This window comes from Vigna angularis, chromosome 7, assembly GCF_016808095.1.
Source record: "Vigna angularis cultivar LongXiaoDou No.4 chromosome 7, ASM1680809v1, whole genome shotgun sequence".
Taxonomy (NCBI): Eukaryota; Viridiplantae; Streptophyta; class Magnoliopsida; order Fabales; family Fabaceae; genus Vigna; species Vigna angularis.
The window spans coordinates 3511725-3526237 of NC_068976.1; positions in this window are offsets into that span (position 1 = coordinate 3511725).

Here is a 14513-nt window from a genome sequence, read left to right on the forward strand (position 1 = left end):
CATGAGCTGTTCCACAATTAAGCCTGATTCTAATTTCATGTTATAACCACCCTGTTCCACAAATTCATTGCGCGCCTTTGTCTGTCTCCTGTGGTTTATAGCTTCACATTTATACTGATGTTTTAAAAAATTAGCGTAGCCACCAGAGAGGCAAAAATCCTTCTTACCAAACAAACCTAAACACAATTTTCAAAGTGTAGTCAATGATTAAACAGCTAATCTTCGCAAGAGCTCAAGCAAGTGCCCAACCTCTAAAACAAGGCTTATCCCCTTGCAAGAGGGAGAAGGAAACACTGCAACCATAAATCAGGGCTCTACATCAGTGGATGCTATTTGGATTATTAGAGTGGCAGCGTATCAGAGAAGAGAGGAAGATGTATTATAAGTGGAACTGAGAGAGTTATGCAATGAAACAGAGATGCAAAAGATCTAGAGAAAACGATAAATTTTCTTATTGAAGTCAACAGTATATATGTACAAAATGTAAACTGTCTAATGACAGTTAAATCAGTTGTGATTCTAGATTTACATTCCTAACACTCCCTCTTAAATCTAAATCACTAAGAGACCTAATTCCAAGTGATCTTCTAAGCTTTTCAAATCTATTCTGTCGTAGAGCTTTCGTGAATATATCAGCTTCCTGTTCATTCGTGTTGTAGTATATCAGTTCCAGTTTTCCTTCGCTGACCCGTTCTCTGAGGTAGTGAAATTTTGTTTCGATGTGCTTGCTCCGTCCATGCGATATTGGGTTTTTGGCTAGATTAATAGCAGATTTGTTGTCTATCCTTAAGCATGTTGGTCCGTGACGCTTGATCTTTAGCTCTTGCAATATGGCTTCTATCCACGTGCATTGACAGGCAGTCTTTGCTGCTGAGATGTATTCGGCTTCACACGATGAGAGTGCCACGACTGTCTGCTTCTTAGAACACCATGAGATGGGTGCTCCCATAAACTTGAACAAATACCCGTAAGTACTCTTCCTGTCTACAAGATCACCGCTCCAGTTCGCGTCACACCATGCCTCCAAGATGTTGGTGGTGCTATCAGTTTTCCTGGGAAAGTAAATTCCGTAGTCTAAGGTACCTTTCAAGTATCGAAGGATGTATTTTGCAGCTGTCATGTGCGATTGTCTGGGATCATGCATGTATCGGCTGATGAGACCCACACCAAAGCTTATGTCTGGCCTGCTGTTGCAATGTAGCGGAGTGTCCCGACTATTTGTCTGTATAGCGTTGCATCTACTTTGCTTTCATCCAGCTACAGTGAGAGCTTCATGTTGGCAATAACAGGAACTGATGCGTTGTTGCAGTCTTTTAACTTAAACCTCTCCAGAGTTTCGAGAACATATTTTCTTTGATTCATATGTACTCCCTCTTTGGTTTGTATAAACTCCAATCCAAGGAAGTATCCCAAGAAGCCAAGGTCTGTCATCTCCAGATCATTCTTCATCTTAACTTTAAATTTTTCAATCTCTTTCACTGAGCTCCCAGTGACCAGTAGGTCGTCCACGTACAGACATACCAGCAAGGTACCTAGCTGATCAAAGAACTTGACATATATTCCATATTCAACAATACATTTTTGAAATCCATACCTGGTGAGCAACGAGTCAATATGCTTGTTCCATGCTCGTGGTGCCTAACGAAGACCGTAGAGAGCTTTGTTAAGTTTATAAACCTTCAGTTCATTGTCCTTCTTGATGAAACCAGGCGGTTGACATACATAGACTTCTTCTTCGAGAGCCCCATTGAGAAATGTTGATTTGACATCCATCTGGCTGATACTCCAATTATTTGAGTTGGCAATAACTACCACGATCCTCACCGTTTCCAATCTTGCAACAGGAGCGTACACATCAGTGAAATCGATCCCAGGTTGTTGCAGAAATCCTTTAGCAACTAGTCTAGCTTTTAACTTTGCCACACTCCCATCAGGTTTGTACTTAATTTTGAATATCCACTTCACCTCTATGGCTTTCTTGTAGGTAGGTAAGTCCATCAACGTCCATGTTTTATTCTTCTCGATAGCTGAAAGCTCCTCAATCATAGCATCCTTCCAATTATCATCTTTGATAGCTTGCTCCCATGCTATGGTTTCAGTACCTGCAAGTAAAGCATAATGCAATATATCACCTGTGTCTGCAATGTCACTGTCTCGGAATAGCTCGTGATCTGCCAGTCTTGTCGATGGGAAACGCGTTCTTGTTGATCGCCTATTATTTGCATCCTCTATATTAACTATCGGTGTGTCTTGGTCATAGTTTCTCTCCTTAAACAACGTAGTAATCACAGTACTGGGTGGATCATCTAGAGTAGTCTCACATGTGTTCCACTTGAACACAATAGATTCATCAACGATCACGTCCCTACTTATCACAATTCTTGACTTCATTGGGTCATAGAGTCTATATGCTCCAGTTGGATGATAGCCAACAAAAACGAAAGTTTCGCTTCTATCGTCCAATTTCTTTCTCAATTCACTTGGGACATGCTTATAACAGGCTGATCCAAAAACCTTCAGGTGTCGCACATCAGGTTTGTTTCCAGACCACGCTTCTTCCGGTGTGCTAGTTGGCAAAGCTTTGGTTAGGCTTCTATTCAGTAAGTATGCTGCAGTTGAAACTACTTCTCCCCACAGATGATGCGGAAGACCCCTTCCTTTGATCATACATCTGACCATATCAAGAAGCATGCGATTCCTCCTCTCAGCCAATCCATTATGTTGAGGAGTGTAGGGGGCTGTGACTTCGTGTATAATCCCTTTTTCAGTGCAGAATTTCGACATTTCTCCTGAGTTGAATTCACCTCCTCCATCAGTGCGGAGAATTTTGATTTGCTTGCCCGATTGCCTCTCGGCCATGGAGCAAAAATTAACAAAGTAAGTGTAAGTTTCATCTTTTCCTTTTAACAGATAAACCCAAATTTTCCTAGAAAGCTCATCCACAAAAAGTAGGAAGTACCTGTTACCTCCCAAAGACGACATGTCGAATGGTCCACATACATCAGCATGCACCACTTCTAGCAGCTGTCTCGCTCTCTTGTAGGCACGTTTCTTGAATACTGATCTTGTTTGCTTTCCTATGGTGCAGCTTTCACAAACTTTCTTAGGTGCCTCAATCATACAGATTCCACTCACAAGCTTCTTTTCTTTGAGTTGCATCAAGCTTCTAAAGTTTAGATGCCCATAACGATAATGCCACAGCCAATTTCCTTCAACACTTGTTGCTTTCATGCATTATATCTCCGCTGTATTCAGATTTACACGAAATGTGCGATTGTTGGCAATAGGAGCTTTGAGTATCATTCGTTGCTTTTCGTCGAACACTTTGATGTGTCCTTGTTCCATTTTCATGGTGTATCCTTTCTCGTGTAGCTGACCAAGACTCAGGAGGTTGCTTCTCATGGTGGGTACGTAAAGAACATTATGCATGTATACTGGCCTTCCATCTTTGCGCGCAGTCAATACCTTTCCTGTGCCTTCAGCTCTTATGGTACTATTATCAGCGAATCGTATTATGCTTTTAACACTAGTATCAAGATCGATCAGCCAATTTCGATTTCCTGTCATGTGGTTGGAACACCCTGTATCCAGAAACGACGATGATTCCTCATTTGCATGGCTCGTCTTCCCAGCAAGAGACACGTATTCTCTTTCTGCAGCATTCTTTGTGCAGCTGTCTTCAACTTCGCTTGTCTCAAGTACTTGTTTTCTTTGAGTAATACGACTCTCATAATTATTTCTTCCTTGCGTTGTAACAGTCATTAGCACTACGTGATCAAAATCTGATTCTTGTTCGTCTTTCACTAGGTTAGCTTCGTCATTCTTCTCTTTCTTGGTGTTTTCATTATGCCAGCATTCAGACGAATAATGGCCAAATTTACTACATGTGAAACATTGCACGTTTCTTTTGTCGACATTTCTTCTGCCACCTCTTCCTTTGTTTCTGCCACCTCTTCCTCTGAAGTTTCCATCCTTTTGATCATAGTTAACATCATATTTGTTCTGATCTGGGTTATTAGCGGACCTTCCTCCGTTTCGGCCTCCACGACCACCTCGCATTCTGCCTCTTCCTCTACCAAATCCACGACCCTTTTGCATTTTGGCTTGTAATGCTTGGCTAATCTGTGTTGCATCTTGTTTTGTGGCTTTTCTTTCTAGCAGTCTCTGTTCGTGAGCTTCAAGTGAGTTTTGCAATTCCTCGACTTTCATTTTCTCCAAATCTCTACTTTCTACAATCGCCACAACAATGTGGTCGTACTGGGCGTTAACGTACGCAAGATCTTAAGGACTATCTTCTTGTCCTTGACAACCTTGTCGCATGCACACATTGCGTTGACAATTACTTGGATCCTGCCGATGTACCCTTGAATGGTTTCTTGTTCCCCCATGTTCAGGAGCTCATACTACCGTCGCAGTGACTGTAGCTTAATCTCCTTTATATTTCCAGCAGTTCCATACCCATATTGTAAGATCTCCCACGTTTCTTTGGCCGTTGTCGCCTTTGACACCTTTTGGAATATCGCCACCGAGATGCATTGATGCAAGATCATGCGTGCTTTGCAGTCTAATTTTCTGTTCTCTTTATACGCTTTCTTTTTTTCATCTGTAGCATTCTTTGCAGGATCTTTAAACCCATATTTGACAATTTCATCGATCTCATGGAAACCCAATATAACATCCATCTTTACGCACCAATCTGCGAAATTCTTTTCGTCAAATATTGGTAGGTTACTTTGGATCATCCCTGCCATTTTTCAGCGTAAAATCTATTTTGCTGCAGAGTTTCTTTACTTGACTACACCTCCCAGGTTCGCAACCCGAAAGCTCTGGTACCACTATTAGAGTGGCAGCGTATCAGAGAAGAGAGGAAGATGTATTATAAGTGGAACTGAGAGAGTTATGCAATGAAACAGAGATGCAAAAGATCTAGAGAAAACGATAAATTTTCTTATTGAAGTCAGCAGTATATATGTACAAAATGTAAACTGTCTAATGACAGTTAAATCAGTTGTGATTCTAGATTTACATTCCTAACAGGATTAAGAGAAAATACACTGCATAAATATTTGAAGGTAATGATCCCGGCTTCAAAAGTATTTAAAAGGACATTAGAGAAACTATACGTCAGAATGATTAGTACGTACATTGACAAAAGGAACTTTCATAACGAAATGAAGCATCTTGTTATCTCATTCCTTGCATAGGAGAGGGCCAAGCTTCCTGCACCCGCATGTTTCCCCCCTGCACCTTGTAGGCATGATGAAATGACCCTTATACTCTTAATGAAAACCTAACTAAGAGTTGAATATAGTGAAAACTATATATGAGATTAATCTTTCTTGTGTTGAATGTACACATAGGGTCCTTTATTTATAATATAAGAAATATGGACTAAGCCCAAAATATAAATAAGAAATAATAACAAACTAATTAAAGATAAAATATAAAATAAAGATAATATATCTAACACTCATCCTGAAGCTGGAGCATACAAATTGTATGTACCAAGCTTGGAACAAATAAACTCAATTTGAGGATCCCTTAATGACTTGGTCAACACAATTGTGAGTTGATCGTTTGACCCAACAAACTAGTACATATTTATTTAGTTAAAACTTTTCACAAACAAAATGATAATCAATTTCTATATGTTTAGTCCTCTCGTGAAACACTGGATTTGATGCAATGTGAAGAACAACTTGATTATCGCAATAAATCTTCATAGTATGAATGTCACAAAAGTTAAGTTCTTGAAGGAATTGTTTCACCCATATAAGTTCACATGTGAGTGACGTCATCGCCCTATACTCGGCTTCAACAATTGATCGAGCTACTATATTATGTTTCTTACTTTTCATGAAATAATGTTTCCTCCAAAAAAAACACAATATCCTGTAGTATATTTCCTTTGGGAGATTACAACTCCATCTTTTGATTGCGCTACTTCAATGCCTAAGAAGTATTTGACACTTCCAAGATCATTGGTTTGAAAATGTCTACACAAATACTCTTTCAGTTGAGATATAACAACATCATCATTTCTTGTAATGACAATATCATCAACATATACTATTAAGTAAACACATTTCCCAAGAGAAGAATGATAGTAAAAAACTGAATGGTCTGCTTCACTGCGTTTTAGCCCAAATTTTTGAACAATGAGCCAAACTTTCCAAACCAAGCACGTGGTGATTGTCTGAGGCCATATAGAGATCGATGCAATTTGCATACCATACCAGAATCCTCCTAAGCAACAAACCCAGGAGGTTGCTCCATATAAATTTCTTTCTCAAAATCACCGTGTAGGAAGACATTCTTGATATCTAATTGATGAAGTGGCCAGTGACGAATGACTGCCATGGCAAAGAAGAGGCGAATAATATTCATCTTGGCTACAAGAGAGAAAGTGTCACAATAATCAAGACCATAAACCTGAGTGTAGCCTTTTGCAATAAGCCTGGCTTTGAGCCGATCAATTGCATCGTCAAGACCGACTTTAACTGCATACACCCATCGACAACCAACCGCCTTTTTGCTCGAAGGAAGGGGCACCAGCTCCCAAGTATTATTGTGGTGAAGAGCCTGCATTTCTGCAATCATAGCTTGTCGTCATCCAAGATGATCAAGTGCTTCTTTCACATTCTTGGGTATAACAACAGAAGACACTAGGGATAAAAGAGAATAATAGGAGGGTGACAATTGATGATAGCTCAGAAAATTACAAATAGGATGAGAGTTTCGAGTGGAACGAGTACCTTTTCTAAGGGCAATAGGCCATGCTGAACCATTTTTACTAGGAGGCGTGGGAGGAGATGACAAGGGACAAGAATCTGAAGTAGGAGATTCACCATTGTCTTGGGGAGGTGGACTATCCATTCGGGCCTTGTGTGGGATGATCTCAGTATGTGGAGAAATAGGTGCAGGAGGATTGAGATCAAGAATTGGAATGACAGAGACGAGTGCAATCACTAGTGCAGAAAAGACTTTTAACGTCTGTTATTTTGGGCTTTTTACTTTTGATCCCGACCTGACATCTATTCGGGTGATGTTGATGGGACGTCGGACCCCAAACCGACGTCTATATAGACGTCTGACCTGTACAGGTCAGACGTCTATATAGACGTTTGACCTGTACAAGTCAGACGTTTATATAGACGTCCGATTTGTATAGGTCAGACGTCTATGTAGACGTCTGACTAGGGGTGGCAGCAGACATCTAAGACCCTGGCGCGAGCTCAACCTCTAAAATCCATTGGACAAAATACACGAAATGAGAGTAGTCAGGGATGACCACAATCAAATATGCATCCGGAGAACAACACAAATAATCTGAACCGAAATTTTATCAATCTTATCCATAAACTCCAATCTACATGTTATAGCAAATTATGAAAAGTAATTTTCCCAAACTGTCCAATCAGACAATTCAAAATTTAATATAAACGATTAAAAGATTAATCGTTTGTGTTAAATTTCAAACGGGAACTAAGTTTCACTCAATTTGATACTAATAATCTAACATACCAATCATAATAACATAACAAAACTTTATCACATGCATATTCAAAAGCTAATAACATGCTTACGCAAAAGCCAATAACATGCATACACAAAATTCAATAACATGTATATATCCAAAAGCCAACAACATGCAAATCCAAAAGCCAATAACATGCATATCCAAATGCCAAAAACATGCATACCGAAAAGGCAATAACATGCATCGAAAAGAAATTTTAAACAAAAATGTTAACCTTCTTAACAGATTAAAAACTTAGTAGAGAGAAATGGAGGAGAGGAAAACGCAGATCGTCGCCCAAGGACACGAGCAAAACTGCAACAAAACACAATGAAAACGCATTTTAATCGGTTCAAATGGAAGATAATTCATCAAAGACTAATTTAATCGGAGTAAAACAAATTTTAAACGGTCCAAAAGAGAGAAAACGCACCTGGAAAATACAAACCAGAGAGAGAAAACGAGAGGAAGAAGATGATGAACAGTGCACATAACTGCCTGCGAGTTCGCGTTGCGGTAATAAAATGCATTTAGACGTTGGGGCCCCTCCCAAGCAGATGTCTATATGCATTGAAACGTCGGGGCCCCTCCCAAGCCGACATTTGAAGCATTTGGCGAACAAAATGGGGGTCAGACGTCTAATTCGTATTTAGACGTCTGGATGGCGGGGTTGGACGTCTAAATGACAAAAAAAAATGACTTTTGAGATTCTGACGCGACCATTTTGCCATCCAATGGAGTTGTCTGACGTCTAAATAGACTATAGACGTCAAACCCCCCAACCCAGACGTCTAATAAGAAAAAAAAATTCATTTTTTTACTTTTATGTATCTTTTTGGCGTCTAATGGAGCTGTCTGACATCTAAATAGACTATAGACGTCAGGCCCCCCATATCAGACGTCTAAATACTCTTTTTAATTACAAAAATGTCACAGGTCATTTTTTACGTTGGATATTTGGGGGTTGGACGTCTAAACGGTGACGTCAAAGGCCTTTTCTGCACTTGTGAATAGCATTGGGATCAAGACTTGGAATGATAGAGACGGGTGCAGGAGGATTGGGATCAAGACTTGGAGTGACAGAGATGAGGGAACTATTTGACTCAACCACTAGAATAGGAAGGACCTGTTGGAGGATAGAAACATTCTGAATCGATGGAGAGAAGTAAGGAATTTGTTCAAAGAATATGACATTGGCAGACATGTAATACTTCTTAGTTTCAGGAGAGTAATACCGATATCCTTTTTGGAGTAGAGAATAGCCTAAGAAGACACATTTGAGAGCGTGAGCGGAGAGTTTGTCTAAACTTGGAGACATGTCATGAACCAAACATACATAGCCAAACACTCGGGGAGATGTATGAAGGAGAGGATCATTAGGAAACAAAATGGAGAAAGGGACTTTATTGTTAAGAGAGGAGGAGGGCATCCTATTAATAAGATAACTTGCAGTTAAGATGGCATCCCCCAATGATGGATAAGAATATGGGCACCAAGAAAAAGAGTACGGGTAGTTTCAACCAAGTGCCTATTTTTTCATTCTACTATACCATTTTGCTGCGGTGGATAAGGATAAGTAGACTGATGTAAGATACCATGAGAACTCAAGATGGCAGAAAACGAGGATGAGAAATACTCTTTGGCATTATCAGTTCTTAATATTTTGATGACTTGACCAAATTGATTCTTGATTTTATTAAAAAAGGATGTAAAGATGTCTAACAATTTAGAACGATTTTTCATAAGATAAATCCAAGTACATCTTGAATATTCATTCATCAATGAAGGTAATAAAATATCTAAAACCAAAGGAGGAAATACGACTAGGTCCCTATATATCAGAATACATGGAAAAACTAAACTTACATATTGATTGAGACCTTTTAGGAAAGAAAGATCTAGCAGGTTTTCCAAATTGACATGACTCATATTTTAAGGTCTAGAGACCACTAAGTTCAGGACACATCATTTTTAATTTGGAAAAATGAGGATGGCCAAGTCGATCATGTAGCACTTTAGGATTATGAGTAACAACACAGGACACCCTTGGACGAGATCCAAAAATAGAATAATTCGCCAGCTTCATATCCTTCTCCAATCTGTCTCCCCGAACGACGCTCTTATATAACAAAAGATTTGTGATCAAAGATTATTGAACAATTTAACATTTTGGTCAATTGGCTTAGGGAAATTAAATTAAAAGGACAATTAGGGACAAAAATGACAGAGTTGAGATTGGGCTTTCTTCCAAAAGGAGTGACAAGTTTTGAAAGCCCTTAGAGTTATAAAAGGTTTGGGTTCCACTGATTGCCATAACAGGGCACACAACTGGAATTCTATTTGTTTCCATTGATCACCTTTTTCAACAGGCACATGGCTTCCATCTCGCTTAAGGCGGTCATAATGCCCTTGGCCAAGGAATCACATTTCAACGGTAGTAGACCATGATAGATAATTTTTTCCATTTAGCTTTTTGGAGGTAATTGATGGACTTCCGGAGAGAGAAAGAGTATTGCCAGACGCCATCTGTGAAAAAGACAAATCGCACCAGCGAGGAATAAGAAAATCCTAAGGGTTTAGACGGCCGACGACGGAAAGTAGGCGGTGGTGGCGATGACCGACGAACGGTGACTGGCAGTGGATGTTTGGTGACGGCGGCCGGCGAACGGTTATCGACGGTGGACGACCGACGTATGGTTGCCGATGAACGGTGGCCAACGGAAGTCGACGGATGGTGTCGGACAATGGCACCGGTGAAACAGAAACTAGAGCGGGATCAACCCGCTTTGATACCAAGTTAAATATAGTGAAAACTCTATATGAGATTAATCTCCCTTGTGTTGAATATACACATATGGTCCTTTATTTATAATAGAAGAAATATGGGCTACACATAAAATACAAATAAGAAATAAGAAGTAATAACAAACTAACTAAATATAAAATATTAAATAAAGATAATATATCTAACATTAATGATGACAAAAAAATCCGCGTCCGTGGACATCTACAGATAAATTCCACGACGGATAGTTGGTACCCAGGGATATTTACTATCCGCGGATTACGGATCGCGGGTATTTTAGTAGCTGCTTATAAATGGTCGGGTGCGAGTATTACACTATCTGACTCGCAGGTACCCTTTACTTGCTAAAAAATTGAAATTACATTTTTATCCTTAGGTTTAAATTAGGTTTTATTCTTTTGCCTCTTTTTGCATTTGTGCAACAACCTCCTGCCTGTGCTAATGCGTTTTGTGCCACAATCATCAGACATACAGTTATGTGTTGGATTTACGACTGTGTGAGCCACCATACAAACTAGAGGATGCACATTGTACTATCATTGGTGTTTAATGTCAGAGACACCCTTTGCCGACCAAGAACGATATGTTTTCCAGCTACCTCTTTTCGTTTTCCCTAATTTATTCTTGCCTTGAGTGAGTTCAGTTATGGCTTTTGGAAATTTAACAAGTTGCAGATGGCTACCATGGTTGCGCGTTTTGAGCTTGAACGGTGCTGATAGCGATGGGTTCGCATTGCGGAGGATGGCTTGGTGGTGGCTAGAGTTTGGTTGCACGTCGACGGGGATTACAATTTTTGGTGGCGCTGTTGTGCTGCGCAAGAAACAACGGTTCTGTCGAGAATGAAGCCTTTCCCATATTTGCAGAATCCCTAATTTTGGGTGGCACACATGGAAGTCCCTCATTGATTTGATATTTAAGAAACCCTTTTTTTTAATCTTTTAATTAAATATTTTCCACCTAAGATGCCACATCATTAAATTATTACAGCTCGCATTGACAAGTCACCTAAAAGTTAATCCCGTTAACCCAATTTAATGGCAGAGAGCCAATTACTTCAATTTTTCACTTTTAAGGACCCAATTGGGAAAAAAATAAGAAAGGGACCTATTTGAGAAAACCCAACAGAAATAGGAACTACGGAAGTGGTTTAACCAATAATTAACATAATAATTATAATTTTAAGAAACACCTAAACATTAAACACCAATTACCAAGCAATAACACTCAAATCTCAAACCCACTTTATTGTTCTATTAATTGTTCGGTCAAATTTTGTTCTAATTCATGTTTAAGTGTTTCTGGTGCTTGTTCATGTTATTTTCATCATTTTAATCTATGAATGTGTGTGTTTTGAGTCAATGCAGTGCTTAAATTCTTTTTCAAGTCTTGTTTAGTCATGTGCTCAGTACAATGTTGATGCAATTTTAGTATTATTCTTAATTTATGGTTTAATCTACTTTGAAGTGTGATAAATAGTGTTACATGATTGAATTCAATATGGTATAAGTTCTGCTCATCTAATTCATGATATGGCTTCAAAATAGAGCTTGATAGCATACTTCCATAAACTTGTATTTGCTGTTCATGTTAATTGCTGGTTTAAGTTGAATTTTGTTTGGATCAATTTTTGTCAATTTTTTGTGGTGCATTTTGACGAGTAAGGTTAAGCACACTATATGAGCCGTGAATTGCTTTAGCAAAGTTTAGTGTCTTAAATCGTATTCATAGAATTTGTTTTGAGTCAATTTTAGGTTTCATCGTGTTAAATTGTGGTGTGTGAGTTCAGTTTGAGTTTAATCATGCTTAGCTGCAATTTTCTACCTTAGTCAATGTGTTTAAACAATCTTGAGTCCATTTTGTTGTTATTTGGTCATTTGAATCCTTAAAACCTAGAATTGACGGTGAGGTTGAGTCTTTTTGGTGCACATTTGGGTGTTGCAAGGTTAGATTTCAAAATACTTTGATTCTGTGTCCAATTTCAGCTTACACAAGTTTGTTTTGATGTTTAAAAGTTGCTGAGATGGTTTAAATCGAGCTTTAACAATTGTTTTTTGCATTTTCACCTTTTGAAACCACCATTCTAAATTCATTTTTTCTTGTGCAAGGTGAGATGCAATACTGATTTTTTTCAACTGTGTAAGGTTAATTGGGTTGGATTGTAGTAATAGCTAGGTTATGTAACCTTAAACTGAAACAAAGTGAAAAAGATGATCTATCAAAGTTTAAAAAGAATTTAGACCTTGTACAATCCAACTAAATAAACTCCAAATCAAAATCGGGAAATTCTGCATTTGGAACTAATTTCATTAAGGACTTTCATCAAACCGTTTTGATAATTATGTACTAGAAGTTAATTTTTTGTTTGTGATTCAACTTGCTAGGTTTCTTTGCTTTCTTAATCCATTCTAGAGATGTTAAACTTCATTGTTTAGCTCGCACTGTCATTTCAAATAGGGACACAAAATTCCATAGTCACTTTTGAAGGACCTTGTGGTCTAGATTATGGAATAAGCTTTCTTTTTCCACTACTTGTCATCCCCAAATGGATGGAAAAACTTAAGTAGTAAATAGATCCCTATCCAAATTTTTGAGAGTAACATTGAGGACAAATCCTTCCCAAGAGGGAGAAGATGATGGAATATAGCCAACTATAGGACGTCTCACAAGAGGAATGATTGAGAATGCAATAGGAACTTGAAGAAGAAGCTTCAAAGGAGCCCAAAGTCCTATATGTCAAGCTTGATTGGAAGCTAGAAACCCAAGGAGAAGCTTATTCCAAAACCATGAAGCAAGAAGCCTAGGAGAACACATCACCACTTGCACATTGGTTTGCGCTCAATGAACAAGGGTTGGCACCAACTGAGAGAGTGATCAACCTCCTGTAGCCACCTTCCCTTGTGGAAATCCTACTAGGTCTCAAATGCACCATTCACCTGTCCATAATTCCCTTCACCAAGAACATTGCTATGTTTTCTTCATCAAACACTTGCATCCATTCATCTATTTTGTTACCTCTTTCATCGTTTGCCTTTGTTCAATTGCTGAACTCAAGGAAACTGATCATTCCACCCATGGAAGGAGTCCATCACATAGTCAACATGAATATATATATATATATATATATATATATATATATATATATATATATATATATATATATATATATATATATATATATATATATATATATATATATATATATATATATATATTCACAGTCAATGTGTCTTCCCTTTTAAATAATAGCCCCTCTCTTAGGCTTGACTTCAAGTATTGGAAAATTTTGTCAACTACTTGCATGTGTCTCTCTCTTTGATGATGCATAAATTGGCTTACTGCGCTAACTGCATAAGCAATGTCCGGTCTTACGTGTGACAGATAAATAAATTTTCCTACCTATATTTGGTACCAGGCCTTCTCTACAAGAGAACTTTCTTCACTTCCAATTTTTATATTCTGTTCTATAGGAACTGTTGGATTCTATATCCCAACCTTCTTGTTTCTTTAAGTAGATCAAGTCATATTTCCTTTAGGAGATGAAAATTCCGTTCTTAGAGTAAACAACCTCTATTCCAAGAAAATATTTGAGTTTTCCTAGGTCTTTCATTTCAGATTAAGCTACCAATTTTTCTTTTAACACCAATTTTTTTGTTTCATCATCTTCTACAAAAGAGTGCTTTATGAATATAGTATGATATCCTTGGCTTTGTTTGTATCCCAAGGAAACCATTGCTTTTGTAAATCTTCCAAACCATGTACTAGGGGATTGCCTAAGACCATACAATGCTTTCTTTAGGACACATACCTTGTTTCTTTTATTTTTCACTTCAAAACCTGGTGGAAACTCCATGTATAGTTCCTCTTATAGATTTCCATGAAGAAAGACATTCATCACATCCAACTGGTGTAACTCACAACCAAAATGAGTAGCCAAGGTGAGAACAACTCGAACTGTATTCATCTTTGCCACTAGGGCAAACATCTCCTCATAGTCAATCCCACAAGTTTGGGTATAGCCTTTTGCCACCAATCTAGCTTTATATCCTTCTATTGTCCCAATTGTCTTATTTTTCATTGTGAATATCCATCTACACCCTACTTCCTTTTTGTCTTTTGTCTTATCAATAATCTCCTAAGTTGAATTTCTTTCTAATGCATTCATATCTTCTTTCATGGCTTGATTCCAAT